Below are 23987 nucleotides of genomic sequence, written 5' to 3'. Positions count from 1 at the left end.
AGAATCAAGGCGGCTGTTACTTATTAGTTGAACTATTATTTTGGTAAACATCTCGTACACATCTGAGAGCAGGCTAATGGGCCTGTAGTTCTCAAGGTCTTTGGTGTACCCTTCTTGTGAATAAGGATTATTTCGGCGTTTTTTCCAGGCTGCGGGAATTCGGACAGTCTTTAGTCATTCTGAAAATAGTGCAGCAAGCTTTTCCAGTAGTCTACCTCCTCCCTATTTTAAAAGATCTACGGCTATGTCATCATCACCTACAGTTATTCCTCTTTTCATGTCCTTGAGAGGACTTTCTACTTTGTATTCGGTTATTAGAAGTTTTTTGTGAGCTAATCCCTTAATCCTAGTTGTTTCCCCTGTTGTGAAGGCGCAGGCGTATAACCTGGTGTAAAATCGTTCTGCTGCTTTGATTATATCGTCAATGTTGGGTTTAATGTTACCCTGCTCGTCTTTGAGTGCGTACATTCTGCCTTTGCCTATAGCTAATTCTTTTTAGTTCCCATAAAGCTTGCGCCGCTTTCCAGTGTTTCTTCGATCCCTACCATGTTGTACGGACGGGTGCTGTTGGTTTTATTTCTGTTAACCATTTTCGTAAGCTCGGGTAATTAAATCTGATCCACCGTACTCGACAGCTTCATGTTCTTGCGTTTCGCAATTAGTTCCTCACAAGCTCAGTTCATTTTTCAGTTTGTTTTCTACAGAATCTGCTGTTACGCCATATCTGCTGTTGATTCCATGATTGCCGTTTTTATATAGTATGCATGCGCTATCCTCGTCCCCCCCCCCCCGGTAAAATACACGAATTTGTTTTGAAAGTGTTTTTTTTTAGTCCGGCGTCCTGGCTATGACTGAAGCCATGTCCGGTTTCTCACTTTTCACAAGCCTCGCTCTTTCTCTATGATATTCAGACTTACTTTTCACCTAATCATTATATGATCGCTGCTTTGAATCTTTCGCTGCTTTGCTGCTGCACAGTACCTGAGTCGTTAATTAATAAAAGTCAACCTCGTTTTTATGTTTTACCTCTGGGACATTTCCATGTCAATTTTCCATTATTTCGCTTGCAGAAGAATGCATTCAATATTCTCAGCTTCATGGGTAGTATTCATTGAAAAGTTTAGCTGTCAGTTTCTTCGCTTGGCAACACTGGATACGGCCACGGACATGGCCGCTGCTCCACGGACTGCCACGCACATGGCGCGGCTTGAGTCACGGCGCCCACACGCCGAAGAAAAAAAAACAGTGGCGTGCGTCGTGTGCTCCGATTCAACCCGATTCTCAACGGTGGGTGTCAACAGAGATGTTATTAATCGCACTCACAGTGGACTCGAGGCATTACTTTGCGTTCGGGGGGTAGAGTTTTGAACCTACAATACACATCATGTGCTTAGCACGGCCAAGTACCGCCATACCGCGGAGCCCGACGTAAACAGTGACGGCGTACTCGCATCGTTGCCTGCATGTATTTCTCGCCAGTGAATACAAGCATATAGGGTTGGTTTCCGGTAAAGCTATATTTTAGCAATTGTTATTATATGCAGTCTGCACTGATAGAGTAAAATGCGTTGGAGATACCCAGGGCTAATAAGATTGAGTTCTCTCCCCTTTAGTTTGCGTTCCCTACTGTTGCGTTATTTTCTTTGATGCACTAGCAATATAGTACAGGTAAGATGTTCAAAAACAAATTGATGTTTGTGAAGCAGCCCATTTTGATTTATACAGTAATAAAATGTATTGTTCAGTAGCTTTTCAAGTACCTTTCTCAAAATTGAAGTGATCGCAACGGGTGGAATCATCTTAGTATCGTCCGCTCCGAGGTTATCCATGGCCTTCGGGAATTATTGTAATTCTCGATGCTTTCCATTTCTCCAGAAAACGCCCTATCGTGAACGCTGCATCAAAAATATCACGACAAAATTCCGTGTGATAGTTATATAGTATTTTCCAAAAGGTTGTGAGAGTTTTATCGTGGCAGAGGCCATATTGTTGCGCTGATTTTTGAGCTGTCGGTTTCCAGTTTGCTAAACCGGTAATCATTAGGGGTTGCTGCACTTTGCTCTATCCTCTCCGGCTGTTCTGTTACTAGAAATCCTAACACGACTCGGTATAGACTCTAAATAGCACGTGTAACTCAGTCTCCTCCTGTGATGCAGTATACTTGGAGTATGCTATTTGAAAGGTCCCTAATTTTGGTGGTGCCTTGAGTTTATTCCGGGGCCGTTTTGTACAGCAAGTTCAAAGGGTTCCCTTTGGGCGTCACTGAGCGGAGGTCCTTCAGCTAGCCTTTGTAGCTTTTGCTATGTTGTCCATAAAGATATTGTGGGCTACATCACCAGGCCCAAAATGAAGTTTTGCCACAACAACAAAATATTTCTGTCTGTATCCTTCCCGTTCGGGTGCTCCCGACTTTTGAAACATTTACCCAATCCTATGTCATTTTGATATCTATAAATGTTCTAAGCGTCAATTGCTTTTCATGTGTACCAAAATGTCTTAACCTGTTTATGTCTCTCATTTGCTTCCTTGTTTAACTGTTCTTTTTATACCCGTTTATGACAACGGGCATTACGTGCAATAAAAAGAAGTGTCTTATTGTTAGCTTTTATTGTTACTTTTTTGGGTTGCCTTTATAACTGCGTGTTTTCTTTTGTCGCGATGCTTCTGTTGAGCAAAAGGGGGGCTGCGGCCTCGTCAAGCTGTCTATGACAGCTTTTTCGCGTGGTTCCCTTTTCTGTATATTTGTTATGGAACAGGAACAAACTTTCATTATTATTGTTATTTTTGTTCTCTTCCGTTCTATCTCGAGTTTGACGTTCCACCAGGGTTAGGCTAGCGCGTTATTATATTGAACCAGTTTAACATATTGTTTCCTTAGCCAGCGAATCGATTATTTCGTCCAGCCCTCCTACTGATACTATTTCTGCTGCCCCACGGATTTAAAACGCTCATCCTCTTTTGACCTAGTAAGTACATTTCCTCTCCTTCAAGCGCTAGTCCCTTTGTTTTCGATTTCGTTTTTGTAAGTAGCTTGATTTCAATGCACCCATCATTTCTAACCAAGGGCTGCTCCAGAACCTTCCATTCTTGTACGTCTCGTATTAATATATGGCAGGTTAAAGTCACGTCAATCCACTACTTAAGATTTTCAGTATTAAATATTACGAGCGAACTGGCATCATTACGAACGTAGATGTTCTATGAGAACACAGATTCTGATAGGATTTTCCCTCTTTCAGGCATCTGGCTGCCCCCTTCCCCTCGGACATTGTTTTCTTTTGCTTCAGATTCTCCTACTACTTTTTTTTTCTTTCACACTACTCTCAGAATATCTTCAATTTTCATTATATTAGGGGTGTGCGAACATGAAATTTTTCGAATACGAATCGAATATCAAATAATGAATGGGGGACGTGGCTTTCGAAATGAACTTTTTGTTTCTTTGTGGATTTTGATGAAAATGAGCACAGCAACAGCAACTGGAAATGCTTCTGTGATAACACCATAAAAATTTCAAAGTATTATTTTGAAAATTTCTTTATTTATAAAATATTCTTTCTGTTCACCTTGTACCGAACTTGAGCGGCCTATAAAATGATAGAAAACTTGTTCAAAGTGCTCTGCATTCCCAAATGAATGGACGAGGTCGTGACAGTCGTATATTTATTTATTGGAACATCAATTTTTTTTGTTTTGTTTTCATTGTTTATAGGTGAATGTACAACAGGCATATAGACCATGAACCACCATTTAAATAAAGATTCACAAAAAGTAAACCTAAAAAACCAAGAGTGTGCCGACCTGAACTGTTCATCAAGGAATGTAACGCAAGAACGGAATCATAAATAGACCTAGCGGTCACGAATAAATCACTGGAACAAGAGACGTAGGTGACAAAAAAGTTTTGAGAAAACGGCTTCCGAAGTTGCAACATAGACTTCATTCATCAAAAGCCGCTATGCTTGTGGCCTTTCGTATCTTTTTAGAACACGAGGCATCTGGAATGCCTTGCCTTGAAATTTCACTGCCTTTTGCAGCCTTTTTCTTTCCATAAAACATCATTTGCAGCTCCTCTGTAAAAGGGTACATACCCCACTTTGCGGACCAAATGGGGGGGGGGGGGGGGTGGCTTTCAATGCAAAGTAGGTTAGCTGGTTGCTTGTATTGCATTGAACAACTTCCCTCTGCAAAGTTATGATCATGGCAACAAGTGAAGCCCTCTTCTTTTTTTTTTTTACTTAAATTTGAAAACTGTGTTTTGATTTTTTATGCTTTATAACCTTGCCTGGAGCAGCAGCTTACGTGCAGGTGTTCATTGCCAAAAGATTACTTACCACAAAGATACAAATGAGCTTTGAAGCTTGGTATAACATCCTGCATAACTCCAACTTCAATACATGCACATTATTAGTACTCCTGAAATTCAGCTGGGCATCCAATATTCCTCGCAGCTCAGCCAATATGCACTTAACTATGGCTGTGTGCGTTGGTATTAACATTTCCCCAAAAACATTCAATTTGTTAAATTCAGTGACAGTAATGAACATTTTTAACGTCCTCAACACGTTTTTATTCCGAACTTAGACCTGTCTCCGTGATTACTCGAAGTGCACGGGAAATGTTGCGCAATAAAGCAATATGGCTCGACCGCATCGCGGCGCTCGTATACCGCAACATGTCATGCTTTACTTATCCCTGACATGGCACCCCAGGTCGCTCTTACGATCAAATCTAACGTCACAGGCAATAATTACAACTACTGGCGTTCAATTGTAGCCGGTTGTGCAATCAGGCGATGCTCCAACGCGCAGCGGCTATTCCGTGCGAGCCGCAGCTTTTGAAGAATCGGCCATTTCTTTCCCGAGGCTAGGAAGCCTACTGTCAAGCTTAGCAACAACTAAGCGTGTAAGCATCCCACATGCGACGAAAGGTTCAATTAGCGAACCGCTATCCCAAGCGCGCACACCGCGTTTCAGCCTCCAGGTTCACGCGCACCACGAAGCGTTCCATGACCATCGCCTTTCGAACCCCGCAACTTCCCGTAATCTGGCTTGTGATGTATTCCCATCGCAATAATGTCCGTTTTGAATACCACAGCAGATAAAATGACGTAACAGAAACTTGGCCGAGCGAAGCAGCGCAAATGAACTCAGAAACGCGCACTACGCAGTTGAGGCGGCCGCCATCTTGCATTGCCGCCGCGACACCCAATCAGAAGGGCCGTTTCAACGCGTGCCGACCGGAAGGCCACCCGTGTTTCAGCACCTGTTACTGGTTTCGTTTGTGCGTCTTTCTTTTTACGCCTTGATTGCGCTTCTGAATCAACTTAGATAAAATAGACGGCCGGAAACGGAAAGAGGATCGCTCGGCCGATCCAATGTTACCAAAATGGCCGCGCCCGGTGGCACCGTTGCGGAGATACAGCGCTTCGAAAATGGCCGTTTTTTCCCCCTTTTGCGCTGACATTTCGTCACCGCGGCTGGTAAAAGTATTTCTTATGCCTGCGACGGTTTTCGGTGGGAAAACTTTGGAAACGCACAGGATAGAAAACATAGACGCCCAATATGTGGCTTTCAAAAAAATGATGTTTTGGTCATTTTTCCGAAGCTGAAAGCCGCTTCCTCATTAAACTAATCAATGCAAATATTCGATAATAACCGATTATTCGAACCCTTTCGAATATTCTAAATGTTTCGAATACGTAGTTTTCGAAGCTAATACGAATAATATATTTACTATTCGATTATTATTCGAAATTTTTGAATATTCGCACACCCATAATTATAATGTTGTTAGTATCCTCTCGGTGGGGTCCAAGCAGTTATGAAGAATGAGAGTTTTTTTCTTCTTTTCAAGGGGATGTCGATGCCTATCTAACTTTGTCGAACCTGAATGGGAAGTACTTCTATGTTTGCATCGTGAGGGGAGGGAGGGAAAACTTTATTTGGTCCTGCAAGTAGTGATAATGATCCACTAAGCGGGCTGCTCCCACGTCGGGACCGAAAGGCCAAGCCTCACAGCCACGTCGTGAGCTTGCTGGACAGCCCAGAATTGATCGTCCAGGTCCGGACTACGAAGTGCAGCCTCCCACCTGGGCGCGTCCTTGATAGCCCGATCTTCAATTCGCTCGCAAGACCAGAGCATGTGTTCCAGTGTGGCAAAATCACCACAGTCCATGCAATAAGGCTCCATATACGTCTCAGGATAAAACATGTTGAGCCTCCGCGGGCAAGGATAAGTGCGAGTCTGCAGTAAGCGTAATGTAAGTGCCTGAGCGCGGTTTAGTTTAGGATGCGGCAAACCGTAAATCCTGCGGTTAAGAAGATAGTACTTAGTTACCTCATTGTATGTGGAAGGGGAGTCTCTGTTCTCAGGGAGTACTGTCATGCCGTGGCGCGGGGCAGAGCGGAGGGTAAGATCTCGTGATTATGGCGGCCACTTTAGCCCCTGCAGACGGCATATGAGAATGAGATGTTTTATTGGGAAATTAATTAATTTGTTGTGGTATAGGTACGATCTCGAATGAGGGTAATATGGTGCCGATTTCATGCTGAGATAGAGAGAGAGAAAAAACTTTAATGAATACTTTAGATACATTTAGGTATTATATCGTTTATACGAGCGTGCTAGGAAGGATTGGACCAAGCTTAGGGACTTTATACTTTAACCCGCGGACCTGATGGCCTTTTACACCATGCGGGTCCCTGTACACGGGGCACCAGACCGACAGCATCGAGTGGTCATGGTGTCCCTGACTGCCTTGGTCACAGGTGGCGGGGAACTTATCCTGTTCTACGGAACACTTCTCTGCGACTCCTCTTCGGCAAGACCACCAGCTAGGCTATCACACACCATCACATCAAATGCCTCATTCGCTCTTACCCTGGCGAGGAAATCTGTGTTGACCCACCGCGGTTGCTCAATGGCTACGCCGTTGTGCTGCAAAGCCCAAGAATGCGGTTTAGATTCCCGGTCGCGGCGGCTGCGTTTCTTATAGAGGCGAAAAGCGAAAACTCCCGTGTATTCGAGATTTCGGCGCACGTTAGAGACCCCCAGGTGGTCAAAATTATTCCGGAGCCCTCCACTACGGCGTGCCTCATCGCCTGTGTAGCTTCGGCCCGTTAAGACGAAGTGCAGCCTCCCACCTGGACGCGTCCTTGATAGCCGGATCTTCAATTCGCTCGCAAGACCAGAGCATGTGTTCCAGTGTGGCTAAATCACCACAGTTCATGCAATACGGCTCCGTATACGTCTCAGGATAAAACATGTTGAGCCTCCGCGGGCAAGGATAAGTGCCAGTCTGCAGTAATGTAAGTGCCAATCAATCTATCTATCTATCAAAGCCATCTGTTGAGTAATCTCCAGCCACTCCTCCAAGGATACCCGACAGATCCCCCCCCCCCCTACGCGTCCAACACGAGTCCTCCCAATCCCTCCAACGACGCCGCATTCACACTACAGGAACCGGAAGCTGCCCCTCAAAAGCTCACGTGCGACACCACCACAGGCAATAACCAAGTCGCTAATATGCTCCCCCAGGGACTCAACCACGCGGAACTTGATCACTACATTGATTCCTATAACCTTCATGCGGCGGCTGGCACCATCTCCCAAAAGTGGCAGTGACGAAACATTACGCTCATTCTCAGGCTCAAGTGATTCAATGCCACCGCAAACCTTCGTACCACCTCGCTCGCATCCTGTATTGGCAATCTTTCAGAACACATGGTGCTTAACCAATCGCTCCTTTAATCGATGACAACGGTTACCTCCACCTCACTATTTTTAATTTCCCTCTTTACACTCAGGCATTCCTCTTACAAATCAAAGAAGACATCATTGGTGACCTCACTTCGTCTAGCAAGAAGTGCTTCCTTTCGCTTGTCATCAAAGACGTCTTCGGGAACGTCACACTCGAGGCCATCCTCAAGGGACAAAAATGATCAATCAATCAATCAATCAATCAATCAATCAATCAATCAATCAATCAATCAATCAATCAATCAATCAATCAATCAATCAATCAATCAATCAATCAATCAATCAAACTTTTATTTCCACCAATGTTCTAACACAGCTGACGGAGAAAAAGCTGCAACAATGCAGCTCGACAGGGCACGTCCGCTGACGTGGCAATGACAGCAATGACGACACAGCAATTTCCGGTAACTTACGACGTACATTGAAAAATTATGATACAAAATTAATAAAACGCTGAAAATTTACAAGTAAAAACGTACAAAAACATATCCAATATGTGGGCATCATTAACAGCCAGAATTTAGGTTTTGCAAGGTGGTGTTTGCCCACACTAAAGCACAGTAGTTAAGATGTGAATGAAACAGCGCCTGGCATAAAAGTCGCTTGATGCCAGTGGGTAGGAAATGACGACACCTATTTATGATTCCGGCGGCCTTTTGCGCTTTCGAGCAGAATGATTTCACATACTCGTTCCACGACATGCTCTCGTTAAAAATAATCCCAAGGGTCTTTACACACTTTACAATACTAATTTTAAATAAGCCTAAAAGCATACTGTCGGGTACAACCACTGTCGTGCCTAAAGGGCGGAAAAGTACACCTTTAGTTTTTGATTCGTTAAGAGTTAGGTAGTTTTTGTGGGACCATTCTTGTATTTTGTAATATATAGAACATGATATAGGTACTATAGTCTCTAAATTCTCCCCAGAAACACAGTGCACTCGTCAGCATATATGATAAATTTACAATTTGTCTGTATGCGCGTAATGTCATTTATGTAGAATAAAACAAAATAGGTCCAAGAATGCTGCCTTTCGGCACACCAGTCTTAATGGGCTTAATTTGTGATTTATGGTTATTTATTTCTACATATTGTAAACGTGTCCGCAAATAAGACTGCACGAGATTAAGGGACACACCGCGAAAACCGTAGTTTTCTAATTTAGTAAGAAGTACTGCATGATTGACACGATCAAACGCTTTACTGAAATCTATTTAAATACCTAGTGGAAGTAGTCTTTTTTTCAAAATTTTCTAGCATAGTGTCTTTCGGCGTTAATGGAGCACTTTCAGTAGACCGTTTTTTTTCTAAAGCCGAATTGGCAGTCAGTTATAAGGTTGTGTTTCTGGGAGAAAACTTCTATTTGAGTACAAATAATTTTCTCAGGGCATTTAGAAAAAATTGGTAGCACTGAGATTGGGCGATAATTATTTAGTTGATTCTTTTCACCTCCTTTATGTATTACGCTTACTTCTGCTGTTTGCATGCGTTCTGGAAAAACACCGTTTGAGAGTGCAGCATTATAAATGGGTGTCAACACTTCCGCAACATCGATGTTGTGACTATTTTTAAATTTACTGGTGGTGTCTATAACTTCACGCATACACGTGGGTTGAAGAAAAATAGTGTTAGGCAGGGATCCAATGTTTTCAGTGGTTTGGTTTCTGTCACTATCTTCTCTGCGTTCTACGAAGGAATCATTAAATTTGTTCCCGAGATCATTTCCACTGAGTACGTTGTCATCTACCTTGAGACTATCTATTGCAATACAGCCAGATTTTTTGTTCAGTAGTTCATTCAGCTTTTTCCAAACAATATCGCTTCGCCTCAGACAACCTTCATTAAAAATACGGTTGTATTACTCGCGTTTTATGTTTTCTTTTTCTTTATTAAGGTTGTTTCTAAATATTCCACCCACTTGTTTAAATCACGAGTTTTCACAAATGAATGGTACAGCTTGTTTTTCTTCGCGATTTGCTTTCTTAGGTACCCAGTAATCCACGGCTTGCGCGACTTCCTAGATGGTCAGTATGTTTGAATTGGAAATGATGCGTAGTAATGGGATTTAAAAATCTCGAAAAAGTGGTCGTAAGCGCTATTTGCATCCGTTGACGTAAAGACATCGGTCCAGCTGGTTTCAGCAATGCGCTTTCTAAAATCTTCCAGTGTATTTGGGTTTATCAAGCGATAAGTAAATTCTTCGGCGCTTTTGCGCGTAGGTCTGTTTTGTCGGTCAGTGAAAAAGAATATGGGCATGTGGTCACTGATGTCGGTGCTTAAGATCCCTGACGTAGTGTTTTCCGTGGCGTTGTTTGGGATAAATACGTCAAGTGTACGATGCTGTTGTAGCTGTGACACGCGTTGGCGACGTGATGGCTAATGTTTAAATCACCGCCGACTGTAAGTCGGAAATTTTTTTCATTTGCATAGGACAATAAGCAGTCAAAGAATTGAAGAAAAACAGGAAGGCTACCACAGGGCGGGCGATATATATAAAACAACAAATAGGTTTTTGTTGGCTTGTATACATAAAACTTCATAATCTGCAGTGATAACACTATACTCATTTACTATTTCACATAACGGGACCCCAGACTGAATTGAAAACCACCTCCTCTACTTGCCCGGCGGTTCAGGCAAAAGTGAGTGTATTCAAGCAGCAAAAAATAATCTTCGTCGTTTTTGTACCATGTTTCGGTGAACATTATTACATCAAAGTTTGTGTTACATGAATCTAAAAGTTGTGTGACATCGTCCCGTTTTTGCCGCAGTGAACGCGCGTTCATGTAAAACAGTTTAAATATTTTTGTTGGATTATGTTCTACGACGTGCGTTATGTCTTCAGGGGAAATACAACCTGTGAACATGATTCCGTGAAGTTCTGCGTAGGTAGCTCGCGGTCTGGCGCATTACACGGAGATATCGGCGCCGATTTTATTCAGATCGTTTTCACAAGTGACAGCTACGATACGCGACGTATCAGTCCGGCGCGCGAAAACGTTTCCGTCTCGCGTCCACACAAACTTCCAATCATGCTCACGTTTGCGTGCCACAGCCCTTTCCAATATATTTTTCATGCGGGGCACAAGTGCTCGTTGATATAAAAGGGGAAGTCTGTGGGGAGGCCGAGAAGTGTTCTTGTTAACCGTTTCTTTCGTGCATTTGAAGCACTTCATCGCGCTTTTCTCGGCGCTGAAACTGCACAATGATGTTGGTTTTTCCTTCATCTTTTGTTGGAACTCTGCGGCATATGTCGACATCGCTTCCCGTTAGGGGTTCGTCAAGACTTTCGCCAATTTTTGCAAGTACCTGCTTTAGATCCTCATTTTCCGTTTGCTCTATTCATTTGATTTCGAGGTTCCGGTTTCGCGTGTATTGCTCAGATTTGAGAAGGCTTGCTTGGGTCTAGACCAAATCTTTTTCCAGAGTAAAAACTGTGGTCCGGAGGGATTCATGCTCTTTTTCAGCTGTTTGTTTTCGCATAGGGGGACCTCAAGGCGACGATTTGCCTCATCGAGACCCTTACTTATGAACTTCAGGCTCGCCTTCATTTCGCCAAGTTCCGTGCGCAAGCTTCTCTCCTCTGATTGGACATCACGCTCTACAGCGTCTTTGAAGTTTTTCAATTCAGCTTTTAACTCTTCTTTTAACTCTAGAAACAGTTTACCAAGGTCCTTGGACATATTCAATGCTCTTTCGTACGACAAAGACACAACGGCACAACAAAAGGACGCACGGCAGCAGTGACAGCGGCAAGACCAACGGCACCAACTACTTTCTAATTGAACTCACTAACCTGTAAAAATATAGTAGTGGTTATCGGTCCGTGCGTGCAACGCTGTCACTGCAGCCAAATGCGGGAGTTTCCGGGATGGCGCAGACTTTATAGCAGCTCGCTGGCTTCAGGTCCAGCTGTCTTCCGTCAGTCGGCGCTTTTCCCGTCAGCACGATGACCCGGCCACGATGCGCAGGAGCAGAGCAGCAAGCTTCGGATTGCGGCGGTACTGTAAGAATGTAGGAATGGTTATCGGTCCGTGCGTACATCGCTGTCACTGCTGCCAAATGCGCCAATAGCACTGGTCGGCGACTTAGTTTAGGTTTCCGAAATTGTGGCGATCCTAGCGGCACGGTGCTGCGGCATGGCCCTTCCCTTTCCCTGAGCGTTTCTTTCTTTCCACACCGTCAACGCTTCCGCGCCTCCTCGCGCATGCGCAACAGCTCACCGGCGCCAATATTTTTTTTCTTTCTCTCGGCGCGCACGGCGGGCCAGTTCGGTACGTGCGTGAGCGAGCCGGCGTGCGAAGGGTTGCGCGGGTTGCCTAAACGCCTCCAAGGGTTGAAAGTTTCGCTGCATTATAACATACATTCGAATGTATTCTAAATATGGGGCAGCGGAGGAAGGAGCGTTACCACTCCTGCGCAGCTCTGTGGTGCAGCAACAAAGTGCGGTACAGTTCGGCCAAGTTTCTCGCCTTCTCCAAAGACGACAAGTAAGCAAATTAGCTTTGTACAAGTTATAGTGAATTCCTTAAAAGCCGACCGATTGCACTCTTCTGTTTTCAAAATAATTCACGCATGTAACGTGAAGTTAATTAGACATGTCACTCGTCTTGGAGTGGAAACTAATGTGCAAATATATCCCAGCTGTGCAGGTACGCAAAGTTTTAGAAGAAGTAAACGCGTCTTTGGCACGCCCACTCTTGCTCGCAAAATCAATTTGTGGTGGCATTGCCGTTTTTTGATTGCCTTAGTAACTGCTGGAACGTCGATTCAGTATACTTATCAAGGTATTTTTTGTTGTTTCGTGCAGCAGGTATGGGTCTAGGTTTGGGCCCCAAGTCGAGGACGATTTGCGACTTCATTGGACGTTTCCTCCGTTGACTCTCCTCAATCCAGCCAATGTCATCACCGACGCACTGCTCACAAAGAAGGCAAGCTCAACTGTTCGCGCTTGCTTCTCACGGCGTACCTACTACCATAAAACCAAGTAACATTGCCGGCTTTGTTGTTCAATCTAAACTGCGCGCCCGCGCCTAGTCATCTTGTCGCGCGTAGGTTGAGCACCCTCGGCTGCGACGAGGGGTGTGTGTGTGTGGCTCAGAGACTTGGGGCGAGGGTTGTTTTGGAACAAGGAGCTGGTTCGATCCGACAGGGGCTACAGGGGCAGCTACATGAGACAATAATGTGCTGCCATTTTCGAGCTAGTTCGCCGGCAAGGTGGACATAGAGAGGGCTCGTCTGCACAGCAGTGCCCGTACGCTAAGTCCACCGGTCCGAGCGGGGGCGCCTACTCGAACTTAGCCGAGAACCATCGGGTTGGTGAGGGTCTGGAGGCCAGTGCCCGTACGCCAGCGCCGAAGGTTTCCAGCAAGCTAGGAGAGGAGGGAGCTTAGGGCTCCCGGACGCGACTGCCCTTTCGCTCCCAGCGGCCCCTTTTAAATACAGAGCATTTCTTTAACTCACGATGTCACCCGTTCTAGTTGTCCCTAGTAGTCCGCACCCCTCCCCCTACACTATATAAAAAAATAATACTTACCTGCGCCTGGTTTCGATCCCACGACCCTGTGGGCGGAACGCAAGGTACATGGTACTCTACCCACTGCGCCACAATAATCATACCCACCTGCTAATAAATTATGTCACGTGACCACGTAATTACGTCTCCTCATTTAATTACAATACAACAACCAACAGCAACAAGTGCAACAACATTAACGTAACGCAAACTACTTAACGTCGTCGTGCGCCCCCGGAAATGCTCTGCATTTGATCGTGCCCCTCGCGAGGGGGATGTTTAGTTTCCTGCCGCAGCAAGAACCAGGCGGCCTCCTGCGCAGACATTTCTTTGTTCAGGTACCGCGCCGCTTCGATAGCAAGCGGGAGGGCCATTGCGCATGCGGGGCGCGCGTGGCCGCGACCGGCATTGGCTCCGGTTGCGCTGAGCAGCGGACCGCCGAAAACGGTTAGCTAAAACTCTGTAATGTCAAAAGCACACCCCACAGCGTATGTAAATGTTGCCTAACTTATCTTCATCACCCACAGTTTTCGGGTCACGTAACTCCCATTTCCTGTCACCACTGGTTAAATGTAGCTACCAGATGGGATTTTTTAAGATCGTCTTTTGACTATCGAACTTCGAAGCGACATTCACCTGCCTGACAGATGCTTTTATGTCAAGTTGTGAACTTACGGTTGAAGCACTTTCGCTTTAGCTTTTATAGTTGCGTTTGTGGGGTATTTTTTGCTCCGAATTAGTTTCGTTTTTCAACTTTGTGATCACCATCTGCTATTTTATACCCGGCCTCCCCATGCTGTTGATTAGCCATTTCCTCCGAGTCGGGTGGGGCGTTTCTAGCGTGTCGCCCCCTGTCGGATCTCAGCGCAGGCTCTTTCGTTTTATCGTGGCCTCCGCGATCGGCTACCGGCGGCGCGCCGTTGCTCCGGCCGTTCCAATCGCCCGGAGAGAGCGTAATTCCGAAGAGGCTGTTTCGCCGTTTTCCGCCGCACCGCGGCGCGCGTAGCCTAAGGTCGTTTTCCCTGGTGCGGGCGGGTGCAGAGGACGAAAACTCGGCCTGCGCAACCTGTGTGTGACGTTTAATAAAAAAGTTACCGCACACCAATGCAGGTGAAAGAAGTAGTTACTGGTGCCATTAGGATAGTTACTGTTGCTTTGAATTTTTGACGTAGAATATGCCCGGGGTGATGAATAAGTGAATTCATTGCACAGCAGTATTCTTTTTGTAGTCACGCATGGTTCCAAAACACAACACGTTTTCCGGTTTTGTTTCTAAAAATATCGTACATGTTGTTTGGAACGCACGGAACGCATATTCCGTGCGTTCCAAGCAAGAACCAAATTATGGGAATTCAACCGACCGAAATCAACCTAGTAAACACGAAAATACCCACTATGTCGTTTCCTTTTTTCTCCTTTAAACGTGCAGTCTTTGACAGATAAAGTAGATGACATGGCAACACTACTTGAAACGTTTGGCGTAACTTTTACCACGATACTATTAACACAGACGTCGTATACTTCAGCATCTGAAGTGTATACTGTCCAAATGGCTATCCGTATTTCTTCCGCAATAGGCAGATTAAACGTGCTGGTGCCGTTTATTGGCATGCCTGCTTGCATATACAAACGTAAAGAGAGACTTCCAGTCTACCATAAATTGACGTGGTCTAATGTAATAAAAATCTTTACCCGAGTTACGATTGGTATAGTTCTCCACTTGATGTGTTTATTCAATTACTTACAACCGATGTTGTGCATACAGATATTAGTGATCAGCTGAGCTGCTCACCGAAAAAAATATTGCCATTAATATGTCATGACAACAAATTAGCAAATCTAGAAATTCAGAAACAGTCTTTCGAAAAAATACATATGTAGAGTCGATAGCAATATGAAAGGCATCGCGGAATATGATGACTTTTCACTCACTGCAAATAATTTGGTAGCGTGATTCCAGTAGGTACTTGAAACCCCTAAGCATATTAAATAAAACGCAAAAATATGATTGATTCCTACCCGTGGAAGCCTAACAGATTATTTGACTATCGTATACTCGCCTGCCTATAAACAATACACGAGAGCTTATCGGTATTACGCTGTTTTCGCGCGCGCACGCACGCACGCGCGCGCACGCACACGCACACACACGCACGCACGCACGCGCGCGCGCACACGCACACACACACACACACAACGGATACCAAGAGCGTTCGAAACAACTTAAAAGGCAAAAAAAGCATATTTTCGCGCAGCGGTATCGCGCGAGAATGATGTAACAGCGAAAAAAGAATTCAGCACGCTGGCATTCACTCTGCCCGAGATGACAGAACCCTTCTCGGCATTCGCCTTTCAAGCAAACGACCACTAAAGCTGCGTGAAAAGGCAATCGTGGGTGTTAAACAACGTACGTTAAACAACTTTGTACTTGTAAGATCGAGTCAAAATACATAGACCATATATTCAAGTTTTCTATCCCGAAGAGGCGACAACGAAGGCTGATTTACAACTCATAGCGCAGGCAGCGTCGGCCAGACGACCCTCGCTTCAACCTTAGGCTAACGGCACCGCCTCACGGTGTGTGTCGGAGTTAGCGAAATTACACCGCTCCCCTTGCTTCCGCGCCGAATGTGACGGCCGGAGCAACGGCGCGCCGCCGGCAGCAAATCGCGGAGGCCACGGTTTTATTTTCTCTCTAGTAACATAGATGGCGCTGCTGCGCTACAATCTTATCGCGAGTGGGTTTGGTGTTCCATAGTTCTGAAGTTAGAATGGTCATGCCGTATCAGACAGGATGAGATAAGAGGCACTGCCCAGACACAAGCTAGAGGGTAGCTTGTAACAACCTGGCCGATATCTGCGGCTTACAAAACAGGAAAGCTTTTTTTTTCTGGGTGTCTTCTCCTCCCCCCCCCCCACCTTCCCTCCCACCCCCGGTAAGCAGACTGTTAATTTACGCGCCATTAAAAGAAAAGACGGGTGCGTTCGGTTTGTGTTCTGTGTTCTACGACGTGCACATGGTTGGGCATTGTTTTGGTACGTAGATATAATCCAGCAATGAGTGTCTATAGTGCGGTCATTGTGTTGCAACAGTTTTTTATGGCTGCATTTTGTTGGTGTTAACACGATTTTTCGGAAGTGTATGCAGGTTAATGGGCGGGTCAACGCTTTCTTTCAGAGTTTGCGTTAACTCGCCCGAAAGGCAGGGCTTGAAGCATAAGTGTGCGTGCTTTCTTTTAACATATAGGTGCCCAATTATTGTGTCTCTGAACTGAAACGAATTTTTTAATGTCTAAGAAACATTCCTGTCTCGAGGGGAGCCCAAGAAATAAGTTTACATTGAGTGGAACTTTCAAGTTCTTTTCTTCTCCCGCCGAGGTGTGCGCGAAAAAAAACATCTGTGTATGGACTAGAACTCTCGATATTCTTTCGTAATCAAGTATTGTGTACCTAAATGTGTGTTCATGGCTGTAACTTTTGCGCAACTTTAGACGGAGACAGATACAAAAGGGAACACGAAGACCTGTATCTGTCTCCGTCTAAAGTTGCGCAAAAGTTACAGCCATGAATTCAGAATACCAACTAGCCCGCCTAACCGTGGTATTGTAAATGTGTATGTAGCACGTCTTTTTTCCTATTGTACAATATTGCATGCCTAAATTTGCATATGTCATATTTTTGCTTAGTCCAATACTGTGTACATAAAATGTATGTGCAATATACGAGTGTAGTACATGTGTTTTCATGACTTCGAATCAAAGACGTCCTCATATGAATTTTGAATAAACGGAAAGCAAAAAGAATGTTTGTGTAACACTCCATTAATATCGCCACAAAGAGAACAATTCGACACCAGAAAACATACTATTACCTACATGTTTTCTTCGTTCAATTATTCAACACGTTACTACACACATAACAAACGACGGGCGGCGGGCATTTCGAGTCATCCCCGCCGCTCGTCCAACTTTCGCGCCTGGTGCCGTTGCCGAGCGGTCCATGAGGCAGCGACCGGCGGCAGGCGCGAAAGTTGGGCGAGCGTCGGTTTCAGGGGCTGGCGCGCGGCGGCCTGGCCTGGCTATCGCGGGAAAAATGACGTCAGCAGCGTCCGCGACGTCACCAACCTCATTTCTCCCCTCGCCACTCGTTTCCATGACGATAAGTGCAACGTTTTTCAGACGCCATGTACCACTAGAGGAGGATTTGGCGCTGCTGTTGCCAATTACGCGGGACCACGGTGAATGCTACAGAGGCCGCCCCGTGCCAATAGACTACGGCCTGCGAGTTCGCGCATATTTCACGGCATGCCTCCAAAACCGCGCTGTCCACGTTGGCCTTTGGCCTCTGCGATCCTGGCCTTTCACATTCGCTTACAAAAAAAACCTGCAAGAATCAGTAGTCTCTCCTGCACTATTCAACTTAGCCAAGTGAAATTTACAAGCATTAGTTAGAGCCATCCGCACGGTTAAGCATGCCCCCTGTTCTGATTGCCTCGCGATGTCAATATCCCGGGGCTCACCCTGTCGATCGACAACACAAATGCTGTACAACTGCCGCTCGCCATCGAGCAGCCGTGGCTGTACTCCCATCCATATGATCCCGGAGTACGTGCAGGCCAGGGGCCTCAAATCCCCCCACCCTACATATTTGCGCTCATTTATATTTACTTCTATGCGAGCCAGCGTAAGACTTCAACGCGGGATAAATAAAAAGATTGACGACGCCGACGTCTAATGCTATCAACTAAAGATGTTTTTTTTCATTTTCCTCGGCAGGTGAACATGCGCATTGAGAACTCTTCTTTGCCCATGAGGGAACCAAAGCTGTGGGGACACCGCCCTTGAAGTTTTCTTCAATTTCCATCGATTCGACAACTTCGCGCGAGAGAACATCTGTTTTTGGGCGTCGTAATGACGTCATGGAACTTCATGCACTACGGAAATATAAACGATTGCGATCAGCACAGCATCGGTAGCGCTCAGGGACAAACAAATGCTTTTGCTGCCCACCAGTACACACGACTACGTGCCTATAGAGCCGCTATGATTGTACAAGGTGTAGAGACGTGAACTTAAGTTTTTACGATGACGTTATGCGCCGTCAGTTGTTTGCTTTAAAGCCGAGCTTTCTACCTCTACCTGCCAACGCTTTCGTCGTGGCGTGCGCCACAAGAAACAACCAACGCGGCTAAGGAGGCGGAGGGTGCTTTTCACTTGCAGAGCCCAGTGTAGATGGCGCGGCAAATGCGCGCCATTACCTAGCGTTCCCCACGCGCCGGAGCCTGCTCTCCCCGACGGGCTTGTCGGCGGGACCCATTCCGTCGGCCTTGTCGTCTGCTTTTGTAGCGATAGCTGCAACGGACGTATTCTCGACGTTTCGCTGTGGCCGGTGGCCGCACCGCGAGCTGAGCGGTTGCCTAGCAACCGCCGCAGCTGGCAGCGCTGCTTCCCGCGCCATCTGGCATGACGTCAGAGGAGGAGCGGGAGTTACAAAGTATACATAGAAGCGGCGGCTCGGTAGGATTCGTCGTTAGATAAGGAAAGTGGGTCGTAGAGACTGAAAGAAGCCATGCTTCGTCGTCGGAAGGAAACCAAGAGGAGGCAGCTAGCGGTGTAGACGGACGGAGAACGAGCCGCACGCCTCGAGAAGCGTCGTAACCGTACACAGAACCAAGTAAACAATAACATTAACCGTACATCTTGCTACTTTTTTTTTAGCGAAGGTTGTTTTGGGCCTGTTTTGGCGCAGCTTCGCGTCCATTTCGCGCTTCCTTTGCACGGCTTGATTAACTTGTTCGACAGCACCTCCTTGGTAACCCGGACCCGACGGAATTAAGTGGTCGTACGGCAAAGAGACGTTAAGTATTGGTGTGCAGGGCGGGAAAACAAAATGGAGAGACCACATACAGATATCTTGCCGCTAGAGAAACGCAACCTGTTGCACACTGCTTGCCACGAATGGGACTCCGTTTTCTAAATTGGTAAATACCAAGTCGGTTGTGTTTTAACAGGTACTACAAAAGGCGAAAGGAGCAACTGGTTCCGTTAAATAACGATTATAAAAGTTCGCTCAATTTCTCGTCATTCTCGGGTTTAGTAAAAAAAAACTATTTTAAATCGCTATAAATGGGAATCACTAAGCTCACATGCCGAATTGTTTCGGTGTCTGCGCTTGTGTCGCGCGGGGGTGTAAGCCCCGAGCTGGTACATCGGTATGGCTAGGTTCCGCTGTCTCACCTTTCGAAAGGCGCTAATCTCCGTTTTCTTTCTGCCGACGCATGGCCGCGCTACAGCGGAGGCGTCCGACGCTGCTGCGTTGGGGACGGCGCCCCGCGAATTCCAGGTAACGGATGGCAGAATCTCTGGTTTCAGTCTTTGTAGTTCCACGTGTGGGAATTCAAGTGACGTCACATGGTCAATTGTTGCGGGTGTTGTTCACAGCCTTGCGTTCCAACCACCTTCACAGAATGGATTGGTTGGCCAATTTTCTTGTCTCGTGTAGAAGTTATCGGGTGACCCATATATAGGCTTCTGTGAACCATGCTCAGATTCTGCCTATTTTAGATATGCGCTCGTCACGTAATGCGCGCGCGTCTAACAAAAATCACCGGCCCTGGCCACAATCCAGATCTTCTCATCCCCAACCAGAAAACTTCCCACGTACCCTCACTCTCTATCGCACTCTTCAGCATCTTTCTCTCTTTCTCTTTCATCACATCCAAAACGCACTTCCTCCAGCACCATTTCCCCACAGCCGCAGCCAAACTCACTCAATTACTCTGCCTTCCTTCCCACCGAAGGTTGGGCCTATAACAAAACGATTCTTTGGCATACTGCTCACCAGCAGCCTAATGTTCCCGGCCATACCTTGTGAAGTATGGGTAGCGAGGAGATGTCGATGTTCTCCAAACTTCTCCAAGCGGTTATGCAAGCTTCCTAGCCAGTGTTCGCCCTCCTGACACTTACTCCCCCCGTAAGCTTCTTCAATTAGTTATAGACAATACATGAATGGAACTTCTGGAAACCCGCAAGCTCTCACACGTATATAGGTGCCTTCAACGTACATATAAGGTGTGCTGCACCACCACCGTTTTGGTTAAGCCACTCCCCAAGAGGCTACTGCCCCTTCGCCACACCCTAGGAGGCTTCAAACTCATGCTCAATCTGCCTCACCCAATACCACAAAACTGGGGCCTCCAGCCCATAACCTGGCACCATATGGCATTTGGAATGGGAGTGTCAGCAATCCCCGTTATCACGCAAGCCGGACCCTGCCCACTGGCTGATTTGTACAGGCCTCGCAACTCAACACTACGTCATCACTAAAGCCCCGATGGCCAGCCAAGTCAAGAGAATTCCGAATCCTAAGGTTTTCCCGGCCATCCCGGAAGCTTGGGGGGGTACATATCTATCTTAGACTGCAAATATCCTACATGAATCAGGCTTTCAGCAAAATTTACAATGCGTGTCAGGCGTATTAGACTGTTGGGGAAATTTGTTACGAGTTTTTTACTAAATGTGCCACTACATGTCGGGGCTGCCAAACAGTGCAAACTGCTGAGAAAATGGGGGAAAATACATGAAAGAAATTCTTGGAAGCAGCCCACGCAAAAAACTACGCTATTCGGAATCGACGTTTAGTTTGAAATTTATGGAAAGGCGAAATAATGTTTTGAAAGAAGCCCCCGTACACGCCTCTATGTGTCTTATATTAGGACACCATTAAAACCCGTTAAGATCAAACCAGCTTGCCGATACAGGCTGACGACGCCGAAAAGAGGGGTCAAGAACAAAAACATAGGTGACGCATGAAAAGAAGGCAGGGATGGATAGGTAAAAAAATGTAGACAGAAAGTGTGAGGCAGGAAACCAAAGGTTTTTAATGTATATATCAGGTTTATTTATTCAATCGCCCTCGACAAAATAAAAAAAAATTTAAGAAAGCCAAAAAAAAATAGTACATACCAAATAAAAACCGAAGTTTGTAATCGCACTCGTACTGACCGCGGCACCAGCGCCCACCTCCTTCAACGCTCTAGTTTCCATGCATTATTGTACATAAACCTTTTGAACCATAGTAATACAGTAAACTTCGAAAACGTCTTGCATACCGCAGATTATCATACTTTTTTTTTGGATATTGTATACTGCGGACCTATTAGTTGTTCCTTCCCTACACAGTAAGTTATGTGCCATGTTAACCCTGCAAAAGTGATGTCGACTGGTGCATTATTTAGAACCTACGCGGATGCAACCTGTCACCCCGAAAGAGCAGCCATGGCAGCCACCGTGGTTTAAAATAAGCAACACAGCTGCTGCATCTCGATCCCCGGACACAGCCCATCCAAGCCGAGGAAGCAGCGATAGCACTTGCACCTAACCATAGCGACGCCGAAGTTATCCTCACAGACTCCCAGCAGGCGTTCCTCAACTTGGCCAATGGTCGATTGCATATCACAACACTTCGACTACAATCACCGACCACCAATGAGACCAGTCAGGATTGTATGGGCACCAGCTCACAGCGGCATCCCCGGCAACGTCATCGCCAACCTCTTGGCTCGAGATTTGACCCACCGAGCAAGCGCTGATTAAGTCGAGCCCGAGTGCATTCATCCTTTTATCACATACCAAGAAATTACGCAGCAGTATAGGCTGTCCCGTAAGATGTGCTCCTCTCCACACAAAGCCCTACCGAGGAAGCAGGAAAGACTATTCCGCGCCGTCCAGGTTAACACCTTCCCAAATTCCAACAGGTTCCAGCTCTTTGACCGGACACACGGTTCTCCACTTTGCCTGAAACCCTCAGACACATAGAGGGCGGCTGCAACAAATGTACCGTAAACCCCCCGTTCCTTTCGCCTTTCCGTAGAGCTTTGGGAGACAGCCTTGCCCAGCTCCAGCCTCGAAGGTGAACTGCACTTGATCGAAAGGGTTGTCGAAGCTGCTCGAGCTCAAGGCATCCTGCAATGTGGACGCCTCCTTGAAGCTTTGGCTTTATTTAATCAAAGTTTATTCTCTCTCCCCAGGACAGCTGTTGCAAAATCAATACATATTATGACTGGCATACGCAAGACTAAAAGGCTTTATCCTATTAGTTGTGACAATTGCTTTGTCGCTGAGAAGGAGTCTAAAGGCGATCTGCGCCATGTGGATGGATGATTGAGGTCATTGTAGCACACGAGTCCAACTTTGTGCGAGAGAAAATTAAGGACCCCTCTTTTTGATTTTTGTTTTTTGTCGTGTTTCCCAATACCCAAATTAAAGGTGCCGGCAATATTCCCTGCGGTGTCTTCGCCATTCTATTGCATATTCTTTCTTTCTTAGCCATTCTACATTCTTCTCTCAGCCATACAATTTATGCACAATTTATGCACAAATGTGGACTGCTTGCTGTGAATTTTTCAGAGGTGTTTTAAACTGGGCAGATTGTCATTCCGTCGCTGTTGCTTGCAGCACAGGCATCCTCACAGTCGGTGGCATTGCTCCCGCGCCACCAGCATCTGCGGGAATGTGTGCTTAGTATGACTTTGTGAGTGTTGGGACTACCTCAAAAAGAAAAGTCCGGATGAAAGTATTGACCAGTATAATACTTCGGGCTGTACCACTATGTGGCTATCGAAGTTTCACCAACGTGACTAAAAGTCAGGCAGCAAGTACCTTTCAACTTCGTCCTACGTACAAGCGCAACGTTACCCCTAACGTAATAAAAATTACAAGCGGAAAAAGATAGCCGCCTTCATCCGGGCGACCACGACAGTGTCGCGTGGAAAAGCGATACAAAAAGTCCCAAAACTAGAAGTGGCAGCGCCTACAGTTAGGAAGAGAAAGCGTTGCGTAAGGCTCATTGGACGATTTTTCTTTGGCGCTAGCCCCTCACAGCTGCCGTGGCTATCAACCATGCTCTTCTGTCATGAACATCGAGGGTTAGCCAAAGGCGCCGTCGCCAACCGAAAACAATGATAGTGCAACAGCCAGAAGCCAGCGCTGGCCCAAAGCTGAAATCCGGCATAGCGATAACTGCGGTGTGGAAAAGAGAAGGCGTGCCTAATACTACGGCGGAGAGATAAAGAATGTGGGATCTAAACAAGCGCCGCCCTGCGGAGTGAAAATTTACACCGCGCCCCTCCCTTGCTAATGCTCGTAAACACGGACACCATCACACCAGAGCGCTCCTCCAACCGGACGTGATACAGGCGCCACCAGTACGTTACTAACCACAAAATGAGGCCAAAATTTGCACTCGGCTCTGACAAAACAATTGAAGGTCTACCTTACGGACAGGAACTACCTCAAAGGTGTGTCCATTAGGAATTATACACTGAAAAGCGCCTAATTTTTTTCTAAATCTTCCTCTGCCCGGCAAAAACCGCTAGCTATGTGGGCCCAACTGTGTACCACTATGACGCTTCATATTATATTCAAACCTCGTTATACCAAAGTTGAGGGAGAGCCGTAACTATTTCGTTATATGTAATATTTCATTATATCAGTTGTAACAGTCTGCGACAATCTCTGCACAGTTGGATGCAAAACTAAAAGCACGGAAAGAAGACAACCGCCTCGCGGCCCACTGTACCGTTAGTTGACCACGCGTGTGCGACAAATATTTCAGACAAATATTTTGCTTGCAAATATGAAGGTCTTCAAAAATTACAGGCCGATCAGCTTACTGTCAGTCGTCTGCAAGGTACTTACCAAGGTAATCACC

The sequence above is a fragment of the Haemaphysalis longicornis genome, unplaced genomic scaffold (genome assembly GCF_048455015.1).
Source record: "Haemaphysalis longicornis isolate Haplotype H1 unplaced genomic scaffold, Haemaphysalis longicornis Haplotype H1 scaffold_7, whole genome shotgun sequence".
In the NCBI taxonomy this organism is placed as follows: domain Eukaryota; kingdom Metazoa; phylum Arthropoda; class Arachnida; order Ixodida; family Ixodidae; genus Haemaphysalis; species Haemaphysalis longicornis.
This window is presented reverse-complemented; position numbering follows the sequence as displayed.